Source organism: Bacillus rossius, chromosome 1 (genome assembly GCF_032445375.1).
Source record: "Bacillus rossius redtenbacheri isolate Brsri chromosome 1, Brsri_v3, whole genome shotgun sequence".
Classification (NCBI taxonomy): Eukaryota; Metazoa; Arthropoda; class Insecta; order Phasmatodea; family Bacillidae; genus Bacillus; species Bacillus rossius.
Genome location: NC_086330.1, coordinates 334,429,113 through 334,441,003, shown reverse-complemented (window position 1 = coordinate 334,441,003; position 11,891 = coordinate 334,429,113). Strand labels below are relative to the sequence as shown.

The 11,891-nt window shown below is 36.5% G+C and overlaps 1 protein-coding gene across 1 annotated transcript in view; it reads right to left on the bottom strand.

The window, feature by feature from the left end:
• LOC134528073 (uncharacterized) overlaps positions 1-6,549 on the bottom strand; it is a 50,761-nt gene extending 44,212 nt beyond the window's left edge. The window contains exon 1 of the mRNA XM_063361297.1: positions 6,432-6,549. The gene's annotated coding sequence lies outside the window, so the exon portion shown is untranslated. The remainder of the gene's footprint in view (positions 1-6,431) is intronic.
• Positions 6,550-11,891: the final 5,342 nt, after the last annotated feature.

Sequence of the window (11,891 nt, the reverse complement as noted above, 5' to 3'; positions counted from 1 at the left end):
CGTAAACACCGACATGACATTCCAGGAATTCAAAGACATGTGCTCCTTGTGTTGGAAAGAAGAACACGGATTCCTAGTTATTGTCAAAGACTGGCCTCTATATAAGGGCAGGTACAGACGAGGTTTCGATCAGTTTATCACCAAACATGAGTCATAGCATTTCGAAATTCGGTCGTAGCAGTCGAGACTTACGTACTGCTCTCAAGTCTCATGACGACGTTATCCGCAAATACATTTCGCTACTGGCTCAAAAAGTAGACGGGGTGAAAAAGGAATTTCTTGAGTACCTCGTAGCCATAGACCAGCGCGTGGAAGCTTCGGATTCTCGCATTCGCGACATGATCGAAGTATCGAATGCACAAAGACGTGACGATCTGAGGACTTTTCAAAGTAGTCTGAAAGCATCACTATCTCAATCGTCAACAAATTCAGATTTGGCCAAACACAAGAAAGAAGTTTCTGCGAACGAATAAAAAAGTATATAAGGAGGTCTTGCAATAAGTTTTCAGCCAGTACAATGTCGGACCTGGCCAGTGACCTTCATCGAGCTATACAGTCTGTTCGTGAAAAATATTTACTTGCTAGACGAACCAGACTTGCACGTGAGATGGAAAATGAGGAGATATTTAAACCAATCACTAGTCGCCTCGACGAACTTAAAAACAAGGAAGAACCAGCCTTCATTGTGAAGACAGAAGTTGAAGATGAAATGCCGACTGTAAAGAAGAGAAAGTATGAACCAGATCGAGAAGAAGAGGACTTAACAAGTACAGAGTCCATGCACAAGAAAAAAATACCGAAAAAGGGACATCAAGTTAATGCAATGGTCCGACCATATCTGACATCGTTTACGAGCCGGAATAATGACACGACCTACGGAGTGTACAGAAAACATAATAAGTGGTTCCTCGGTGCTAAAGAAATAGACTTTCTACCAGGAAACATCGTGCGCGTAGCAGAGTTCAAAACGCGCGGGACTCCGGGTCTGTACGAATTGCTGTTTCGCAGGGAACCTAAAGGATATTCTCACAACGACTTACAAGAGTACAAAAAACTGCTAGAGCTAACCAATGCACATTTTCGCGATAACGATCCAGATAGTGGTGTATATAAAGATGTAGATCATGAAAAAATGGACATTCTCGCTAATCTCTTCAGTGAACTAACAATACACGGAGAAGGTTTAAAAAGGCTAGAAAGTGGTCAGACATTTGACTATGTATATTGGGACGACCCTAATGAATTAGTTGATCGCCTTAGAATTCTACATGCTTCGCTTAGTGTAGGAAACTATTCGCACATCAACGAAATAGTCTCCATACTTGAAGAACTGAAGGAAGCCGGCTACATACAATGAGTCGAACCGGAATCGCTCGCGAACTTCATGCTCCTGCTAGACGAAAATACCTTCGTCGCAAAGTCATAGTTCGTGGAATTGATGATTTATTCCAGGCGGACCTTGTTGAGATGATACCGTATTCCCGATTGAATAAAGGTTTCAAGTACATGTTGACAGTCATCGATGTTTATAGCAAGTTCGCTTGGGCTAGACCTGTAAAATCAAAGACTGCAACTGACGTAACCAAGGCCATGAACAATATTTTGCGTGATGGACGTGTACCGTCGTACCTGCAAACGGACCTCGGGAAAGAATTCTACAATGCAACCTTCAAGGCTTTGATGAAGAAGTATGGCATCAAACACTACTCTACATTTAGTAACGTCAAGGCCTCCGTTATCGAAAGGTTTAACAGAACTTTGCGTTCCAAGATGTGGCGACAGTTCACGGCTAACGGAAATTACAAATGGCTTGACATCTTGTCGAAACTAATAAGCGAGTATAATTCCACTGTGCATTCTACCACGAAAATGAAGCCAAAGGACGTAACGGACAATCGCCTGCTTCAAACAGTGTTTTCCAACACGAAGAAGAAAGATCCACGAAAGCGTAAAGCTAACGTCGGTGACATTGTGCGAATCTCCAAGCAGAAAGGTATCTTCGAGAAAGGTTTCACTGCAAACTGGAGTCCCGAACTTTTCCGTGTGACACATGTTCGTGAATCAGAGCCTAGGACCTACTACCTCGAAGATTTGAACCACAAACCTATCCATGGAGGCTTCTATGCCGAAGAGATTCAGCCTACGTTGTATCCCGATACGTACTTGGTGGAGAAGATTATAAAACGAAGAAATGGACGGTCCTACGTCAAGTGGTGGGGCTTTCCACCTCGCTTTAATTCGTGGGTGGCAGATGCAGATGTCGAGAAATCCACAAAACTTTAGTAATTTGTCTGTGTATTTTTTTGTACTTGTAGTAGTGTAGTATGTAATAAATTTTTTTTAAAAGAACTTGTGGTGTTTTTATTTTCTCAAACCTAACACTTTAGTGGTACTTTTTTAATTAAAGTTGTTTTGTATCGGCCAGGGATCGAACCAAGGATATTAGTCGATCTAATCAATCAGTATATAGATTACAAATTTATTTAATGAATTTTGAACTTTTTCCCGAATCTCTAGCATTACAATTACGAATTTTCAATATGGTGGTCTTGATGGCTTATAGGATGATGGTAGTAGAGGTTTTAAAGTCTCTTTAAGAATGTTGAACGTGGCTTATTGAAGTTATTTTTTCATAAAATTAAACATTATTGCAACGATCGAGGATCGAACCAAGGACTGGAGCGGATCGAATCGATGTGTAAATTAATGAGTGATTTTTTTGATGAATTTTGGATTTTTTCCCGCTTTTCTAGCTACATTATTAAATGATTTCAAGATGGCGTCCGAATTTCAAGATGGCGGGGGCACCTCCGTAATAAATGATTACTGCACTGTAAAAATGTACTCTATAATACAAGTACACACACAAGATGGCGTACTCCAGCAGGTGGTAGCTCCTGGTAGCATGTACTGAACATAAAATGTCGGATCCATGATGGACGACAAGGACAAAGTCAAATTTCAAGGTCAAGGGTAAATTTCAAGGTCAAGGTTAAATTTCAAGGTCAGGGTCAAATTTCAAGGTCAAGGTCAAATTTCAAGGTCAAGGTCAAATTTCAAGGTCAAGGTTAAATTTCAAGGTCAAGGTCAAAGGCCAAGGTCAAGGTCAAATTTTAAGGTCAAGGTCAATGTCAACAGTTGAGGACAAAAGTATTGTGACCAGATAATTATACTACATGGTATCGGCACACTCTAGCAGACGAAAACAAGATGGCGGTCTCCTGCAGATGAAGACAAGATGGCGGACATGACGTCATACATGTTGATGATATATACCTTGGTACTGGTGGTGGTAGATCAGTCTAGGTAGCTTTCATGGAGGAAGGATCTGATGTTTGCACTCACCGGGTTCGAACCGAGGACTCCGAACTCCGTGTCGAAAAAGTAATTTGTTTATTAATATTGTATTAAAATTTTATTAAGTAAATTTTTTTATAAATTTTAAAAAAAAATTCATTAAATTCGGATAATAAATAAAAAAGTTAAAGATGGCGGCCGTAACGAAAATTGCAACGGTGACGTCATCATTCAAAATGGCGGAAAACACATCACCGGAATTTTCTAGAACACACAATTACGTCATCCAAAATGGCGGATTCAAGATGGACGCCGTGATCTACTTGTCCCGTTACGTTATGTCCCGTTACGCTGTGTCCCGTTACGGCGGCTGCACGCACGAAAAAGTGTCACGTTACGCTTATCCAAGATGGCCGCCGTGACGTCACAATCCAAGATGGCCACCGTGACGTCACAATCCAAGATGGCGGAGCCGGCTCTCGGCTCCACCGCCTGAGGCCTGATCTCGGATGCCCTATTATATACTACTTATGGTATTTGTTTCAACATGAGCAAAGCCTTTGATACTTTCCAACACAAAATTATGATTAAAAAATTATAAATTTTAGGTCTTGTCAAGTAATGCGTGATATATATATGTTTCAATTATCTTACAAATAGACGCTTTTCAGCCAAATGTGCAATTTGCAAATGCAATTTCATGGTAATAGGTGTTCCGCAAAGTAGTAGTTTATCTCAAATACTCTTTAATATTTATTAAATGATATTCCAGCTCTAATTAAAAATTGATCAAGAAAAGATAATGATGAAAAAATATATAACTGGGAAATATGTCTGTGAAACTATTTAGCAAGATATTTCAACTATCCAGATCTGATTTTCAAGTTAACAAACGTCTCTGAATTACGATAGCATTTATTGTATAACCTTTAGTAAAAAAAACTAATTCAATTAATCAGAAGTATCACATAGTAAGTAATGACATTAAACGTGGTGTCCACTTTTAAGACCTTCGAGTTATAATGGATGCCAAGTTTTTTTTCACCAACATGTGGATACTACTATTAGCAACACATGAATATCTTTAGGTCTTATTAAATTTATAACTTTCTCTGCATCAACTTATTTTAATTTGAATAGAATTGAAGTTATGCAGAAAAATGTTCTTAAATTAATATTTAAAAACTTCAGGCATTTAAATTATTTTGTATATGTTACATTCCTATATAAACTATATAAGCTAAAAAGAAAATTAGCAATTTCTATTTATTAGACGTTCAATCAGTGATGCACTTTTTATTATATACCTTTTATTACCATTATTGTTGGTTCAGAAATAATATCTCGGTTTGGATTAATAATTCCAACAACTTACAATTACAGAAATAGGGACACTTTTAAAATCATTAGTAACTATAAAATGTGTAAAAAATTATTACTCTTTTTGAATAATCTATAAACATTCATTGGTAAAAAAACTTAAGCAAAAAGTTATTTTAAACTTTTGTAATCTGCATATTAATTTTGTATACACCATATTAGTGTATGTTTAAGATTTTTGTGAAATCCAAAGTAACCTTTTAGTTAACATGAACTTTATCAATCTTTATCTATCTGTGTGTTGTGTTGTTTCGTATTTATCGTAAAGTTATTGATATGTATCAGTGTATGTCTAGTGTTAATGTGTTTTTGTTATTATTGTATGTGTCATAATTCGTTTATAGGTGCTGTAAGGCACAAAAAACTGAATTTCAATTTGATCTGACAGTTTTAAAGAGCAGAATAATATGCTACGCATAGTAATATTTTTTATTTCCTAATATAAAAAGTACTTAAATTTTAGCAAGGTTAATTTTGAATGACTGCAAGCCTTTGCAAAGCCCACCAACATTCTATGTACGAACCTATGTCTCCCCTAGAGCGCCTGTGCTGCTTGACCTATGCCTTCTACACTACACAAAAATATTTCCCTCACATTTCAGAATCTTAAAAATACATTTTGTAGACTTTAAATAATTTAATATGGATACTAAAAATACCTTAATATCTGAATTTTTTTGTGTTCTATCACCATAATAATGAAAACATTACATAAGAAAATCCATGATTATTTGTGTTGGATTTGCACTCATTAAATAATGAACTACAATTATTTTAATTATTCCAGCGTGGAAAAATGTTAATTCTATGAAGCTAGTTACATTAAGATTTTATGAGTAAAGCCGTTTTCCTCATTCCGTATAATGTATAAGAAATGTTGGCAGAATTCCCCTCTAACCTTTTAAGTTATGGAAGTTTTCCATTATGGTTATTTTCCGTCGCCTTCGTCAAAACAGGAGGAAAAGTGCCATAATGGTAACTATTTTTTTTTACAAATAACACATTTTTGGAAACATTTTTTCTTTCTTCTCGTGCGTGATCTATGCGGTGATTTGCGATTACAACTATCACAGTCAGAAGCGTTATCTGTAGGCTTTAAAGTTAACCTGAGAAACAAGTAAAGGGTTGACAGCGATACCTACCGAGCAATGCTGCTGTACTCATCCCATGGAGTGTATAAGAAAATATGGCAGAATTCCGTTTCGTTTTCCGTTATGGTACTTTTCCGCCTTTTTCGAAGAGGCCAGGCGGAATTCTGTCATTATGGTAGTTTTCCAGTATGGCAGTCTTACGCACCCTCAAGGCAGCTAGCGCTCTGAGCAGATAATATTTAGCCACTCCCGACTTTTTCAGTTCCCGCAAACATCATAACATTTTACAAATTCCAGCCTATTTGCTAAAGGCTTTAAAAGTCAAAGACTGTTTGTATTTTTTCTTATTTAAATTTAATAAATGGTTGTTGCAGGTTATGAGATCATCTTACGGAAAGCTTTAAATTATGTAGGATTTGACATGTATTTTTGAAAACCAAATAATTACCGTATGTTAAAATATATAGACTATATTTTTTCCGTCCTTCACATTTTTATGTTTTTCAAATTTTTCGCACCTCAAATTCTCCCGCCCCTCAGAAACTGTCACTCTGGGCCAGGAAGGAAGGATCCCGCAGGCGAAGTCACTCCTCGGTCCGGACGGGAATCCAACCCGGGACCTCGTGGCTCGCCCAGTGTAACCGAGGCTGGTAGCGTACTTGCCGCGGGACGAGCAGCCGACGGCACGGGCTGGGCCCAGACTGCTGGGGGCGGCGGCGGCGGCGGCGGCGGATGAGAGAAGCGGCGTCGCCACAGCGTCCAGACGCCCGCGCTGCCACTGGCGTCTGCCGGTCTTCCGCGAGGGCGTGCGCCCTCTCCCCCTCCCCTCTCCGCACACCTACCCCTGCTGGTCGATACCGCAGTGCTGCCAACCCCACCGGGGTCGTCCCGCGCCATGACGGTCCATCCACGCTCACATCGACACTTTTCAAATTACCCTTGTAAAGTACAATATAGATACAATGAATCTTTAATCTTTAATACAGAATGGCCGTGGCGGATTATCGACCGCCAATATGTTTTAACGGTAATGTATATAATTACAAAAAAATACACATTTGCGTTGGAGTGTACCCGTAAAATTTTAAATGTCAGAGAATAAGCTATCACGTGAGCCTTGTTGTTTAACGTGGCGAGACCGATGGAATACGTGCTCCTTTGAGCCATCGGGAAATGGATACGCAATTTCATCGCAACCTGGAAGTGTTTTAAGAGAGTAGCTACAGTGTGATCTGGACGCAGCCCAAACCATCATTAAGAGTGGTATATACCCCTTTTTAAAACCAGTTATACATGCGTCCACTACTAGCCTATTTTCTCGAGAATTATGATAGCTACAGCTTCCAGATTATTAATCTGACGAGAAAAGTAATGCAGTTTTTCCAATATAGTTTTATATTTTGGAAATCGTGACGCAAAATATATTTAAAAAAATGGTAAAAACAAGCAATTCGTTGACGAATTTCTAGTTATTCGATGAGAAAAATGAAAATTTGAATCTATATTGGAAAAGATTATATTTTTCTGAACAAAATGGTATATTAAAAGTATAAGGTCACAGCATTAAATATCTGTGTATTTGGTTAGGAAAACTGGCTAATTTGGCATTTTTAGTGTCTGCCTTGTGCTGCTCGACGGGAAAGTTGACGCCAAGCTCCGGGAAGACGAGCAGGGTGGGGATGACACTGACACGCCTCAACGTCGCCCGCGGTAGGGGAAGTGCTGATCTGTAACGGTGATAAACCTCCCTCCTCCCTTCTTCCTCCTCCCGCTACACAGCAACACCATTTCTCTAAAGGATTCATAGTCCAGGCATTTTATGAGAAAAAGGGGTCGATTTATGGACAAATTGCGAGAAAAGGTTTTACTATATCAAAATTTGCAGACAAATTTGTAGAATAACATATCCAAAATCCACCGAAATCCACTTTATTTTGATAACGTTTTTCCCGGGATTTGTCCCGGAAAAATGCGGAATAAATTAATAACTGTAAAACGGTGCGTTCTACGAAGAAAGGTATAGACACTAAAATTAAAGAAAGCCAAATTTACCATAACATATCAAAATTTTACAAACATTCATTAATAACTACTGTTTTGTTTTCTGGAATTCGTCACGGAAAAACCTAAAATATTGAAATAAATTGAAAATGGCGCATTTTACAGCTTTTTTCAGGACAAAGTTAAAGTAAACAACGATTTTCATAGTATATTGCAAATTCACAAAAATCAACACAAAATAGGTTTTTGGTTTTCCAGAAAATTTCCTGAAGAAAAAAAAAGGACAAAACGAAAACGTATCGTACGTCAAAGAAATTCGTGACTAAAATTAAAGACTTTTTTGTATTAAATATAATTTCATTTCAACAAAATCTGCTGATATATATAAATATATATTTACATATGTATATAGTTTTTTTTGTGACTCGTCCTGGAAAATCTTTAAAAATTCAATAAAACGAAAACGGAACATCGTATTGAAAAAGTTTCGGTGGGACAAACAGAAGCACACAAGATTTCCTATACCAGATCCTAAATTCACTGAAATCTGGTATATAGATTTTATTTTGTGATCGGCCACGGAAAAAGTATTGAATATGTAGGCAAAATAACAGAAAGCATTGTATCCCATGTCAAATTGTCAGATCCGAACTATATTCAATTTCCATAATATACAAGTATTTTAAAGTCACTTAAATTATATTCCTTTTTCAGTTAGTGATGTGTTAAAACGTTTTTGAAATCTACCAAAATTATTTTCCAGAAAAAAAAATCAGACTCATTTCAACTGCTTATTGTTTGAAAGAAAAATTTGACACGTCCATTCTCACAAAACATATCATACAATTAAATTTACACAAGATTTCCAGTGACCTGTATCGAGAAGAAATAGAAAAATATACACACATTGGGATGCACTCTGTAACACACAATACTGAATAAATATGCATTAGGTAACATACATAAGTACTTTAATTTAAAATATAGGTTACCTAAACAAACATCAGCGTGATTTTATATTTCTATTAATGTTAAACTGATCCAAAAATTCGGAAAATAACCTGCATATCAGCTCGAAATGTTATTTAATAGAATCATCCTGTTTAAGAGCGTTATATACCCATTTTTAAAACCAGTTATACATGCGTCCACTACTAGCCTATTTTCTCGAGAATTATGATAGCTACAGCTTCCAGATTATTAATCTGACGAGAAAAGTAATGTAGTTTTTCCAATATAGTTTTATATTTTGGAAATCGTGACGCAAAATATATTTAAAAAAATGGTAAAAACAAGCAATTTGTTGATAATTTTCTAGTTATTCGATGAGAAAAATGAAAATTTGAATCTATATTGGAAAAGATTATATTTTTCTGAACAAAATGGTATATTACAAGTATAAGGTCACAGCATTAAATATCATTGTATTTGGTTAGGAAAACAGGCTAATTTGCATGGATATGTAGTAACACCCTACCTAAAAAGCCGTCACAGTAATTGCAGTCCTCGGGAGGTAATTCGCGCCGGTTTTTACAGGTTGATCCATGACAGTTTCCACAAGCCGAAGAACATGGGATGCCGTGTTTCCTACAACTGCAGTTGGATGCACCGCAACCATCTTCGTTGCAAGTGCACCTGATTACCTTCAAAAGGCATTCCATAACTGTTGGCTTGTCTGTCGAAATTGGCAAATTGTCTCCATCCCCATTCTTCTGGATTCATCTTAATTCCCTTCCATTCTTGTATCTGATAGAAAACCCTTAAGAAATGGAAACGAGCTGAAGCACTAGTTGGAGGTAACTGTTCTGGTTGTACACATTTGGAACTAGTAGCTGCATTCTCACTTAACACTTTACAACGCAAAGTGTCGAAAGTGTCACTTCTTGACCCATTGTACAGGCGTACTACAGCTGTTCTGCCGATTTTACAGTGTCTTCTTTTGACACACTGGGAATGCTATCTGAAAATACTTTCGCAAGTTGCCTGAAGGCACTGTCATTCTGGAGAAGATCCAATATTTTCCCCTTTATACCATAGATGTGTGATGTCGTGTCACATCCCATGAATGCATGACAGAAAAGAATATTACTACAAATTTCATCACCGAGCTTCAGCTTTAGCTCCTTAATGTGATATGTTTTCTTCTGCCTTTGTTCACTTTTTAAACACAAACAGTTATGTGATTGTAAGCCAAAATATTAGAGTAAAAGGACAAGTAAATCTGTGTCTGTTCCTATAACTATTGTCAACTGTTCTTTTGCACATTTTAAAGCTTCTTGGACAATGTAAATATCTGCATCACCTGGTGCTTCGACAACAGGAAATTTTCTTCGCGTACATGTATTGCTAATAACCTTAAAAATTGTCCTTTATTTCGCTCGTTCAAAAAAAAAACATATCTTTACGGAGTGATAGCTGCATTTCTCCTGTGAATTCAACTACAGGTGATGCATTACCTCTTGCTCTTCTAATATGTGCTGTGTCTTTAGTACTGTGAGTTTTCCCATATCCATCAAATACAGTAGTTGCTAATCCATAATTTTTCAAGATGAAACTCACGTACAGCTGAGCGATCTCGTTGTATGTTGCAGTATGGGACCAAGGTAACTGATGAAGTAAATATCCTCCGTCAATGACATATTTAATTTAATTTTATATATTTTATCGTTTGCAGAGTTATAACACATGGATACATAAAATCACTCAGTACAAGGGAATGGGAATTCAATCGTATAAATAGTAACTACATATACCAGGACAATAGTACATAAATTTTAAGCACATTTTGATAAAGGTCAATTATATAATGCAATTTTGTTGCCCTTTATTTAATTCACGATTTATTTTGAAGTACGGTGCACGGTTTCCGTTTTTTTTTCTTTCGATAAATTTTTTCCGGGACATTTCCTGGAAAACAAAAAAAAAACAATTAAATGTTGATCTGTGTTAAATTCTCATATATTATGAAAAAAATTGTTTACTTTATCTTTTTCCTAACCCATTATACTGTAAAGTGCACAATTTTCGATTTATTTCATTTTTAATATTTTTTCCGGGACTAATCCCGGAAAACGAAGCAGAATTTATAAGATGATTTTCTTGAACTTTGGATATGTTATGGAAAAGATAATGTTCTTTAATTTTTGTCTCTACAGGTTTTGTCGTCAGATGCACCGTTTTTGAGTTATTATTTTATTTCGCGTTTTTCGGGAACAAAACCCGGAAAAAAGTTACCAAAAGAAAGTGGATTTCGGTGTATTTTGGATATGTTATTCTACGAATTTTTCTGTGAATTTTGATGTAAAAAAAACTTTTCTTGCAATTTGTCCATGTTTTTTTCATATCTTTCCTGGACTATCATGGCGAGTAGCTTGAAAAGAATCTTCACTCGGTAGCAACCTACATTGTACAAGATTTTTAAGTCTGTTGATTCGTTCAATGGTTCGTTAATGCTGTTTGTGAGCTTTCGCATAATATAAAAAAGACGCAATTATCTGTTAGTCGGTACGCATGAAAAAAAAGCAAGACAAACGAATCGGTAAGTTAGGGCGACTTTATTTAAGTGCGAAACGGAAGAAAAGAAGAGCAACAGCTCTGATGGAGTACCAGAAACAAAGGTAAGATATAGCGATACCGATATTAATTTTTCTTTTATTAATGTAAAAGAACACCGGAGAATTCCAAACCCGGCTAAAAACTATTTTAAGAAACATATGTTACAAATTAGTTTGTACAATGCATTAAATTTTTTAGAAAAATCCGAAGAGTTGAAGAATATGGTGCAGCACAGTAACTGATCCCCAAACGGGTAACTTGACGGCTCATTTTTCTTTACCAAGATCAAGCAACGCAGAGAATGAAAATATGGTTCTGAATCCTGATGAGGAGTAAGTAGCCAGTGCTTTATACTACACAAACTGCGAACTGTATTTAACGATAACATTTAGAATTAGCATTTTATTACGTTCGGAGTCTAATGAAAGGCTTAAATTTTTCATATAAATAATTTTCAGTCCAGTAATTAACTTCTATGGATTTGTTTTTGGAAAATAATGTATATACGCCTAGTGTTACGGACAGATTAAAGAAAAGTTAGATACTCGTTATTACTTTTGTATGTAA